The sequence below is a fragment of the Odontomachus brunneus genome, unplaced genomic scaffold, assembly GCF_010583005.1.
Source record: "Odontomachus brunneus isolate Ranch 3 - 2012 unplaced genomic scaffold, Obru_v1 Obru_scaffold_023, whole genome shotgun sequence".
NCBI classification, from domain to species: domain Eukaryota; kingdom Metazoa; phylum Arthropoda; class Insecta; order Hymenoptera; family Formicidae; genus Odontomachus; species Odontomachus brunneus.
In genome coordinates this window covers 115,382-126,822 of record NW_022639473.1, presented here as the reverse complement: position 1 = coordinate 126,822, position 11,441 = coordinate 115,382, and the positions used below count along the sequence as shown (strand labels likewise).

Here is an 11,441-nt window from a genome sequence, read left to right as displayed (position 1 = left end):
CCCCCCTCTCTCTCTCTCTCTCTCTCTCTCTCTCTCTCTCTCTCTCTCTCTCTCTCTCTCTCTCTCGCACGTGCGCGCGCGCGTTCTTCTCGCCCCGCTTGCCCACCCACCTGTCCCCTTCGCCGTCGCTCTCTTTCTCTCTTTCCGCAGCGCTCTTTCGCTTTTTCCTCACTACGGACGGCGGCAAAAGCCGCCAGCGCGACCGACCGGCCTGGCGAGTAACACCCCCTCGTTTTATAACCCGACGAGTTTAATGCTCGCATCAAACTTTTAATTACCCGACTCGTCTTACAAATTACTAACAGATGGGCCGACGTTTATACGTCGCGCCGGTTTTTCCCGTAAAGGACGCGAGAGGAGGAGAAGAAAACAGAAGAATATCTCAGTGCGACGCGTGTCGTGCGGAAAACCTCACGGTTCACGAAAGTGTCAATAATTCGCCGACGACGATGTTCCCGACATCGCGCACTGTCTTCGAGGAGTGTCTGCTGCTATCCGATTCTCGCGCTTTTTCACGAGGACTGAGGATTGAGGAGGACTGAGAGCTGAGAACTGACAAGGAATGAGGACTAATTACTGATGAGAACTAAGAGCTGAGAACTGATGAGGACTGAGGACTGATGATGACTAAGAAGTGATGATGACTGAGGACTAATGAAGACTAATGAGAACTGATAAGGACTGAGAACTGAAAACTGAGTGAGAGAGAGAGAGAGAGAGAGAGAGAGAGAGAGAGAGAGAGAGAGAGACAAAAAGACAGAGAGAGATGACGATCTCTTCGTGGGAGGATTCACGGGGTAAGTTGCCAGAAGTTGCAAAGATGTCCGACGCGCGACGGATACAGTTTCCGATAGTGGTGGCTATTTCCCCGCGAACCTACTTCACTGCACTTCACCTCGCCTCGCCCGCCGACTCGGCTCGGCAGCAGCCTCCGCTCGTGCGAAAAGATGAAGACGATAATCCCGATTGCGACGCGCGGAAAGTGCACTTCGTGGAAGTTCCATTTGTACCGGCGGACATTACGCCGAATGCATTGCATACGGAAGCGCGCCGGCGGATGCAACTTTTATACTTATTCGCCCCGAGTTCGGCCTCGGGCGCCGCCGGCGCGGCCGCCGACTGGAATAACCGAAAATAGGACGCGCCGGCAGTAACATTAAACAAACATCCTTTCTACGTGCATAAATAAGATCCTAATGACTACGAAATTAGCCGGAGAACGGCAGCATTCTAGACGACGGCCTCCGCTCTGAATCCCGCCAAGCCGCGCGTTTCAGGAAGATTGCCGGCGTGCGCGCACGTCACTCGCTATCTGCTGCCGGAATATTTTCCAGCGGAACTCCATTCGCAAAATAACGCAACGAACGAAGTGATTCGATTCACTTTTTCACTCATTTAGAGTGCCCGAATCGAAATTTTTGTTCCGCATCAATCCTACAAATTACGTTTGACTTGCAGGATTAATGAAGTATCTAACACTGGGGATTTTATGCGATTTATAGAGCTGGTGTGGGATCAAAACTTCGAACCGGGCAAATTTCTTCACTTCCTGAGTCGTCGAGTACACTTTTCCTCGAAACTGAGAAGTGGATCTGACGGATTCCGCCGTGTCTCATTGGGACTCGCTCTAATTAACTGAAACATTCACTCGTATGAATTAAGAATCCACTCCAGGTCCGAATTAAGCATTCATCCTTGTGATCCCGCGTCACGGTGTCCCTGCTGTCGCTTCACGTGAATTCCCACTTGCTTCGAGTGACATCCCACCGCGAGAAATTTAAAGAGAGAGAGAGAGAAAGAGAGAGCGTTATTCGCGCGAGAATCTACGAGGATTCTTGCGCTAATTAATAAACATCCGTGTTAATTAATTATACATCGTCGCCAGGAGACACGCGGATAGCCGATGAGTACACGCCATATTTCACCGGGGGGACACGCGCGATTCGATACATTACCAATATTATTATCTCCACGACGCAATTAGCGAGCGCGGCATTAACACACTGGCACACATAGCGTGCGCTCTCGCTCGCTCCCTCGCTCGATGTCGCCGAGGAGGCCGTAAATCACCGGTGTATCTCCACCTCCTGGACTCCCCGTGGCGCGGGCCCGGCCGGCGCTGACATCCGGCCGAAGCATCGGCGACAGGGGATTATTCTTAAAAAGCGGAATTGCGACAGGGCCCGGCCGACCTGAAGAAATATGCGCGCGTGCGAGACTCGCTCGTGTAAAACCGTTAATGCGCCTCCTCGCGCTTCGGCAACCGTCCCCCACGTCGAACCGTATATCGATACCAGTATTTCGTCGAAATTATCTCGAGACAAGGGCTTCGATGTTTTTCTTCCGGATCTGACTGTATCCGGATATTTACAGTACAATTGTGCCTATTTTAATAAGTTAAACTTTTTCAGTGATAATCCCTCATCATTTAAGCATCTTTTGTCGGTTCTTTTGGTGCAACAAGACTGTTCTTTTTTGAATGAACGAATTGTATATAGTATTTACTTTACATAATACGTAATTCCTTCTATATTCATTTTTTCACCAGTATTTTCATTTCTTGTTATATTGGACTTGTAACTAGAAGAAGTTCTCTTGTGAAAGAGTTCTCTTGTTAATAAATGATTTATTTCTTTTATTTATGTATCTAAATAATAATTATTTAGGACAATCGTTAAATCGTTATCAAATCAATTTAATTGACCAATCTTTTTATTTATCTATTCCTTTCTTTTTGCATTTAATTGGAATCCAAGTTCAGTTCCGGATCTTAATTTCAGATTTACATTCGAATCTTTTCTTATGGTCTGAACTTGGATCCGAATAGTGCGATTTTGACTTTTTAAATCAAACATGATCTCGCGTCGATTCGGCTATAGTCAGATATCCGAGTGCTTGAAGGCCCTATACTGAGGAACACTGGAAATTTGCCCGCGGCGACGTCGGCATTCTGGAAGGCGGTGGGGGCGGCTACACGAGAGCGTGGACGGGGGCAACGATTTCTATCGATTTACGCGGCGCGCTGGACGCCGCGGGAGGTCCCCGGGAGGTCCGGGCCGTAGCCGGGAAGATTTAAAGCGACAGAAACTCCGGCGAAATTCGTGTCTCGGATGACGGGAAACATGCGTGACGCCTACTTAAACGGCCGTTCTTTATCTCGGGGATGCGCGCCGCGCGCGAGGCCGAGAGAGAGTTACATACACCATCGGCATTATAAATCCTTTCTCTCTCTTTCTCTCTTTCAGCTCCTTTCGACTCATCGAGGAAGAGAGAGCTAATATCTCGAGCTTGGTAACGAGGCGCAATAAAGAAGCCGAGCCGGAATAATCTCCGCCGATGTCGAGCATCAAACAAAGAAGAGGGAAAAAAAGGAAAACAAAAGAGAGAAAGAGAGGGGGGAGGAGAAAAAGCCAGAAGAAATCACCGAGGACGAGCGAGTTAAGTGAATCGCTTTGTGCGCGCCCAGCGTCAAAGACTAATCACCGGAGGTATCGACAGTCGCCTCCTGGCGCAGCAGTTAATCGTCGACACAGCGATCCATTGGCGAAATCATCCCGGCAAATGAATAAACGAGCGAGCGTCTTGATCGGCAAAATAATGCAAATGCTATTCTTATCTATGAGAGAGCGCTCGCGTGTCCGGCGCGCTCGCTCTCTACCTGCGACGAGTTGTGAGCCTGAAATCCGCGGGAGGTCCGTCCGTTGCTCCACGAGAAAGGAAAAGGGAACAAAAAGAAACTACATTAGCACGTTTTCCAGCGTGGTTCATTAGGGGAATACTCTCTACAGACCACATTATACTTGTTTTCATGAGTGACTGTGCAACACAGATTTGGTTTGTTCATACGCGGATGTACAGAGGAAAATGTCGTTGTCAGAATTGACCAATCGCAATTTACCGATCACAACGGAATTAATCGACGATTTAGTTGATCGGGGCTCGGAAAAAGTTATTGCAAATCAAGAAATGTTATATTATTATTACTAATAAATTTATAATAGTAAAAATATAAATAATAATAAAAAGAATATTATTAGAGTATTAGTATTTATATAATCCTGTGTAGATGCCTTCCCCTATATTTCATAAATTCCCGATCACAAACGGAATTAATCGACGATTTAGTTGATCAAAGTTCGGAAAAAGTTACTCCAAATCAAGAAATGTTATATTATTATTACTAATAAATTTATAATATTAATAATATAAATAACAATAAAAATAATATTATTAGAGTATTTATATAATTTTATGTATTTATAAAAATTATAAATTTATATTTATATAATATTTATATAATCTTATTATATGTGTAGATGCCTTCCCCTATATTTCATAAATTCTATGAGAATCCTGATACCATTTATTTTGACAAAACAGGTATTCTTTCGGACTACCCAGACAGTACACATGTCCAAAACTGGGACATAAGACGTCTTTAAGTCGACTTTAAGACGTCTGGACATAAAACGTCTTTAAGTTGTCTTAAAGATGTCTTAAAGACATCTTGTGTCCCAGTTTTAGACATTGTGCTGTTTGGGTATTTTCTCCCAAATGGTGAGAGACACATCATTCGTTGATACTTAAATATCTTTAATGTATTAATAACACTATCTATCAGCAACATTACAATTTTGTCAAAAAATGATTTAAGATTTCGAATGGCACAAAATAGAGCTAAAAGCTTATGAAAGTCTGACTGCCTTTTTCATTAGCCTTCAAAAAAAAAGTATCGAAATCTGTTCGAAGCTGTAGCCTTTTTTACAGTATGAAATTTCATTTGACCCCACTGTGCGCCGCCACGGGGCACGCGGGTCCGCGCGGACATGGCGTCTCGAGTATCCCGGAGCGCCATCGACGCCCTTTCAGGCGCCGGCTCTCGACACCGGCTCTTCTCTCTCTGTCTCTCTCTCTCTCTCCCTCTCTCTCCCTCTCTCTCCCTCTCTCTCTACCTCTTCTGCGTCTCACTCTCTTTCTCACGCAGTCTCTTACTCCACCCTGAGATACCCTCGCGACGTGGCCGACTTATCGTAAATTAGAAACGCCGCGGGGAATTCCAATGCGGATAAGGTAATGCAACGCGTGCAGGCATCGCCGACGAGAGAGGCTGGAACGACGTCGACGACGAGGACCAGGACGATCGCGTCGCGGGATTTATGTATCGCCGGCAATTAAACGCTCGCGCGGACTTGCTGCGGACTTACGCCTTTACGACGACAATTAACGTTCGCGTCGTTAATTCGACGTCGTCGACGACGACGGGAGGACGGCGATCTGGGTTTGCGGATCCGAGAGATCCGAGTCGCGCCCCGAGGACGTCCAATTGTTCTTCGGCAATTCACTGCCGGGACGAGCGTATCAAGAGACGCGGTAGCGTCTCGCGCCAAGAGAACGCGCGACGCGAGAAATGGGCGTGAGACCGACCGCGTATACTTACGCGACGTCTCTAATTGATCGGGGATTTCAAAAGATGCGGTAGCATCTCGTGCCAAATGAACGCGCGAAGCGAGGAACGGGCGTGAGGTCGGTTGTAAATAATGCGAGGTTATACAGAATGTTCAATAACTCACAGAGGAGCCGAGGAGTAGAGTAGTGCACAATAATGCACCAATCTTCTTTAATTAATAACTAAACATCTGGTACTCTCGGTACTTACTCGTGGTAACTTGAAAAATGGTAGAGGATTTTTTTGTTCAATTTGACCTAATATACAAGCATACAGCGGTAAACGTCGCCATCACAGCTCATCTACTGTATGGCGCGTGATCAATCATGAATTTTCTTTCATTAATAACTTAGAATTTTAGGTGTTCGCAAAATTGTAGAGAAATTTTTTATTTAGTTTAATCTAATCTACCTGTAAGAGCTTCCTCTCTCCTGTTAAAAAAATTATTATTATCAGTATTGTTATTTTCGATATTTTCTATATCGATATTTGATAGCGATATTCGATTAAAGTTAAATTATACCTCCCAAAGGTGCTCGTAAAACAAAACTGATTAACCAATATCATCATTACCATCGATATTTTTTATATCGATATTCAGTAATAAGAGCGATTGAACAAATCGCGCGTTCCAAATGAGATAAAATTCTGGTGAAATAAAATTAGCTTCCCATTAAGAGACGGTTTCAGCACGTTACGTCGAGTTTCAGTGCGAGAACTCGCCCCGCTCTCTTCCTCGGAAATTATCTCTTCGACATGGACGAAGAGCGTGCCGTAACGAGAACGTACGCAAATATTTTCGCACGGGAATATCCGTGTTCGCGAAATGAAAATCCCACGCGCTCACGGGGAAGTCGACAAGAGAGAACGACAGAGGAGTACGCAGTTTTCACACACACACAAACACACACACACACACACACACATATGGCAGCCTCGAAAGTCGAATCCTGAAGCGGCACCTTGTCGCGCGGCACAACGCGAGGAACTGCCGACGCGGTTAAAACTTGCCTGATTCCCTCTTTAGCTTCGCTTTAGCGCGCCACCGCCCGGACCACACGCGTGAGACGTCGTGAAAAGCCTCTAATTACCGCGACTGCGTTTAACTGCGCGAAATCGCGCGCGCGCTGGCGGCGCTCCGCCGCGCTACGCCCCGATGATAATTCACCCGGAAGATCTCTCGGCTCGGCGACGACGGCCGAAAAAGAAAAAGAGGAGCGTTTAGCAGCCGGGACGTCGTCTCGTTTCCGCCGTGCTCGTCGCGACTCGGTTGGATCGTCGCCGAGCCCCGGCGTTTTATTACATTATAATATCGCGGCGCATTCAGACGCATAATAAAATACTCGGTCGCGTCGTTAGTTACAGCGAGGGATGCCCGCGCGAAAGAGTCTCCGAGACGCGAATTGTTACCTGCGCCATCGTTGACAAGGATATCGTCCCTTGCGCGAAATACCGAAAGACGGGCTGCGTATTAAGCGAGGTGAATGATGACGTCGGAATCCTTGGGCCAACATGGCCGGTTTGGAATGAGACAAGAAAGAGAGGGAGAGAGAAAAAGAGAGAGAGAGAGAGAGAGAGAGAGAGAGAGAGGGAGGGAGACCATCAAATATTTAAGTATACATCACCCATGTCTCTTAACCCTCCGTATACACGCTTACATTTTGTCTACGTACTATACATTGGAGTCCCGGAGATCCCATCCATATTTGTTAACTCTATCAAAAACTGACATATTTCAATTCACTTTTTTTTAATCGATAGAGAATTAATTAAAGAACAAGCCTAGAATGAATAAAAATCGATAGAATTAAGGAGTTCCGAGATATACGGGTTAAAAGAGAAAAGAAACGCGACAAAATCTCAAAACACGACAAAAGAGAAAGTTGGGCTGGGATCTCAGAGACCCCAGTGTGTATACGAAGGGTTAATAATAGAATGAATAAAATAAGAAATAGAAATAATTAAGGTTTTAATTAAAGATTTTAATCTTAATAATGTAGAATAAATTCAACAAAATTAAAGCTAGAGTGGGGGAGAGAGAGAGAGTTAAATATTGACCAGGAGGAAATCTCTCGGACTGTCCTAAAGCGCGACGTTGCGATCCCGACCGTAGCCCGGAGTATCGCGAAGAGCGAATCTCGCCGCCGGCGAGTGAGGTGCGTTACGACGACGTATGGACGCCGTTTCGCCCTCGACACAGATACACGTGGTGATCGACATTCGACGCGCGAAACCCACGTCACCCATATAACAGTTTAGACCGCGCTCTCTCGGTTTTTCACGCGGGCTCTCGCTCGCTCGCGAGATCGTCTCGGAAAAGTGATCGCGTCCGTCCGTCCGTCCGATACTTTATGCATGCGCCCCGCTTGCCGCGGCGCATTCGCAAATTCGTTCCCATCGCACGTATTGTAAATTCGCGCCCATCTCTTCGACGAGGCTCTTCTCCCACCCGTCCCACCGCCCTCCACCCTTTCTCTGTCCCTATCTCTCTTTCACGCTGCTCGCCGTGCGAACGAAAGCACGGCGCGCATCCGTACGTGGCGAAAACGATGAGAGGGGAAAAAAAAAAGAAAGAGAGAGCGCAAGAAAGTACAAGAAACGTAAAACCGAGAGCCCGCCCATTCAACCGGCTTCCTTTATTTAGACGGTCCCGCCGGCGGCCCTCCCGCGAGGTGAATTGCATCCTCAATTTTTAATAAAGCCCCGAAGGGGCCGCGCGCTCGTCCGCTCACGAGGCTGGGCTTTGTTGTACGTCGGTATAAAGTGAAGTTCGAGGACAGTCGGAGTCAAGCGAGCGGCGTGTGCATCGCGAGAGCCGTAGGGAAAAGAAACGCCGACGAGGGGGGTGGAGGACCAGCGTAGGATCGAAGGGTGGCGGACCACCGTGGTGATCAGGAAGGGGGAGGAGGTGGAACGGCGCCGGAGGAAGACGGAGTGTCCTTCCTTCGTTTCATTGTAAATGCCAAGCTCAGGACCTCCGACTCTCGCTGCACCACCTACTCCTTCGCGCTCTCTATCTCTGTCTCCCTCCCTCTCCCCTCCCTTCCTCGATCTTTCTCTCTTTCTCTTCGCCCTCGTCGTCCACCTTCCCTGCAATATTGATTGCGGACGCCGCGGCATAACGACAGACCCGTCCAGAATATTTCCCCTCCTCCGTGAGCCTCGAGCCACAGCTCTTTATCCTCTTGGCCGTTTTCCTCTTTCGCTTCCGCCGCGTCAACCAACCCCGTCTGCCTAGAAGTCACCCCCTCTTGGTCTTTGCATCCCGCGCAACTGTCATCGTCGCACGCGACCAGAGGAGAAAATCTCCCTTTTTCTCTCTATCACTTTCTCTCTCTTTTTCTCTCGTTTATAATTTATTCCTAGGACAAGGAGAGAGCAAAAGAGAGGAGCGATCTTCTCTTGCTTGCCCACTCTACTACGACTGCCGCAGTTAATCGCGAGACTCGTCTTACGTATCGACGATCGTCGCGACAGCCTTTGATAGCGCGCGCGCGTTATTGAACTCTCGTCAAGATTCCCTTTTATCGATGGCTCAAAGCCCGTGTTTTCTCTCTCTCTTTCTCTCTTTCTCCGGCAGAAACGATCTTTTGACGGCGAGCGTGCCGTATAATTCGCGACTCGTCGTCGTCGCTTTAACGACGCGGAGTAATCGGATATTTGCAGATTAAGAAGATCGCGCTCCTCGAGGTGATATTTATTCGTCGTCTCTCTAATTATTCCGCGTCGCCTCGATCATCGGAATAATCCCGCCGATTATTTCGCCTGTCCATCTGTCTGTTTATCCTCGCATCTCCCCTCCTCTCTCTCTCTCTCTCTCTCTCTCTCTCTCTCTTTCTCTCTTTCCCTCTCTTTATAAATCTGTCTACCCATCACTCTCGCGTGAGCGCGTTATTACTCGTGTGTATGAAGTAAAAGCTTGGATCGCGCGATAGGCGGGATCCGCTGCTGATCGGAAGTTGCTCAAGTATTCCAATTATAAGCGCAGCGCCCGAGGCGCCGATAATTTACGTCGGCGTCTCGTCCTCATTAACGTTTTATCGGCGATTGATTCATTTCTAATGAGCCCTTACGATCGAGTCGCGCTCGTTAGCGCCGCATGATGCGGGACGTGTGTCGTATGTATCGCGTCGTATCGTGTGTCGTTTTGTCCCTCTCCCATGTATTATACATTTCAGCGTATTAATACACGCGCGCGGCGAGATGATACCCGCGCCGATACAAAGAGACAAAACGCTCGCGGGCCACAAGCGATCGATCATCCTCGGCGAAGGCCGGAAGACACGCGTGTTCTGAAAGCGGTGCGTAGGATTATGCCGGCGAACGGGATTCCCGATTCCCGATACGTAAACCGAGCGCGTAACTTTGTGTCGGGGAGAGAGACGGATTACTGTGAGCGCTTATCGACGAGACGTCGCTCCGCGGGATAACGTCGCGAATTAAAATGTATCGCAGTTGCCGGTAGCTTCAATGTTACTATCGCATTTTCTTTTAGCTCTTGATATGCTAATTTCAATTTCAAATTTTCAATTCATTCTGATTTTAATTTATTTACAAAGTCTTTTTGCAGATGTCTTCAGCTAAAAAATAATGTTAACTTTTCTTGTAAGTTTAATGTTGTTTTAATTTTAATTTTATTCTGGTCTTACTTTATTTATATATAGGATCTTTTTGCACAGTCGTCTTTAGCTTCAAATTATACTTCTAATTTTAATTTTAAAATTTAATTTTTATCTTATTTTGATTATGTAATTTATTTACAGGATCCTTTTGCAGCAGTCTTTAGTTAAAAAATAATGTTAATTTTTCTTGTGTTTGATATCGTTTTAATTTTAATTTTATGGTGATCTTAATTTATTTATAGGATTTTTTTGCACAGTCTTTAGCTTCAAATTAATTCTAATTTTAATTTCAAAATTTAATTTTTATTTTATTCTGATTTTAATTTACAAGATTCCTTTGCTGTTTTCAGTTTAAGAAAATAATTTTTGTTCTTATAAGTTTTGATGTAATTCTAATTTTAATTTCACATTTTAATTTTATTTCGATTTTTATATCTAATATCAATTTATTTGCAGAACTCTTTTGTAGTTGTCCTTAGCTTTACAACCATTTTACTCTCCTTTAAGTTTTGAAATAATTCCAACTATAATTTTCTTATTCCGATAGGATCTCTTTGTAGCTATCTTCAGTTTCATCGTTATTTTAATGTTTCTTTCAGATTTTGACATATATATTTGACTATAATTCTAATTTTAAATATAAGAACCGTCCTAATTGCGATACTAATTTATTTTACAGGGCCCATTTGCAGAAGCTGACAGAAAACCAGCCATCGATTGTATGAACCTTATCAAATAAATGTTTGCCAATAACTCAATTATCCGCATTACTTCGTGACTACACCTTCTCCTTGCTCCTTCCCACACACTATTAGTTACTACGCCTACGACTACCTTATCCCGCGTCGCCAAATACTTTTACATCGTCGTTCTTGACAGACTACCGGTTGCACATGCGTGCATGCCCCGACGACGACGAGCTGCCGTCGGATGCACGTTTTTTGTCTTCATTCCGCGCAATAGCAAGCACATCGATTAATCATCGTCCCCTGTGGACCAGAAGACGGAACCCAAGACGTGCGAACCGAACGAGATCGCCGGCGCGGAGACGCCGAACCGCTGTGACAACCGTGACGAACGGAAAGGCAGTTCGGATATATAAACCGATGATAATTAGACGCAATAAAACTACGAAATCCCGACGAAGGAGAACTCCTTCGGCTCGAGTTCGACGGGTGATTCTTGTTTACGGGTTGCGGATCATTGCGCGGCCGCATTCCCGCGCGAATAAATCTCCAATAAAACCGCCGTTACCGTCGATGCTTATTTCCGAAGTTCTCCGCGACGGTGCTCTTCCCGGGCGCTCGAAAATATACAGAACTTCTCTCTCAGGCCGGCCCTTATTGTTTCGTCGCGACTGCGGTAAACCATCT

General features: G+C 46.1%; 1 protein-coding gene across 1 annotated transcript in view; it reads left to right on the top strand.

Annotated features, from left to right (window-relative positions):
* LOC116842279 (discoidin domain-containing receptor 2-like) overlaps window positions 1-10,784 on the top strand; it is a 216,709-nt gene extending 205,925 nt beyond the window's left edge. Inside the window, exon 10 of the transcript XR_004377701.1 lies at window positions 10,748-10,784. The gene's annotated coding sequence lies outside the window, so the exon portion shown is untranslated. The remainder of the gene's footprint in view (window positions 1-10,747) is intronic.
* Window positions 10,785-11,441: the final 657 nt, after the last annotated feature.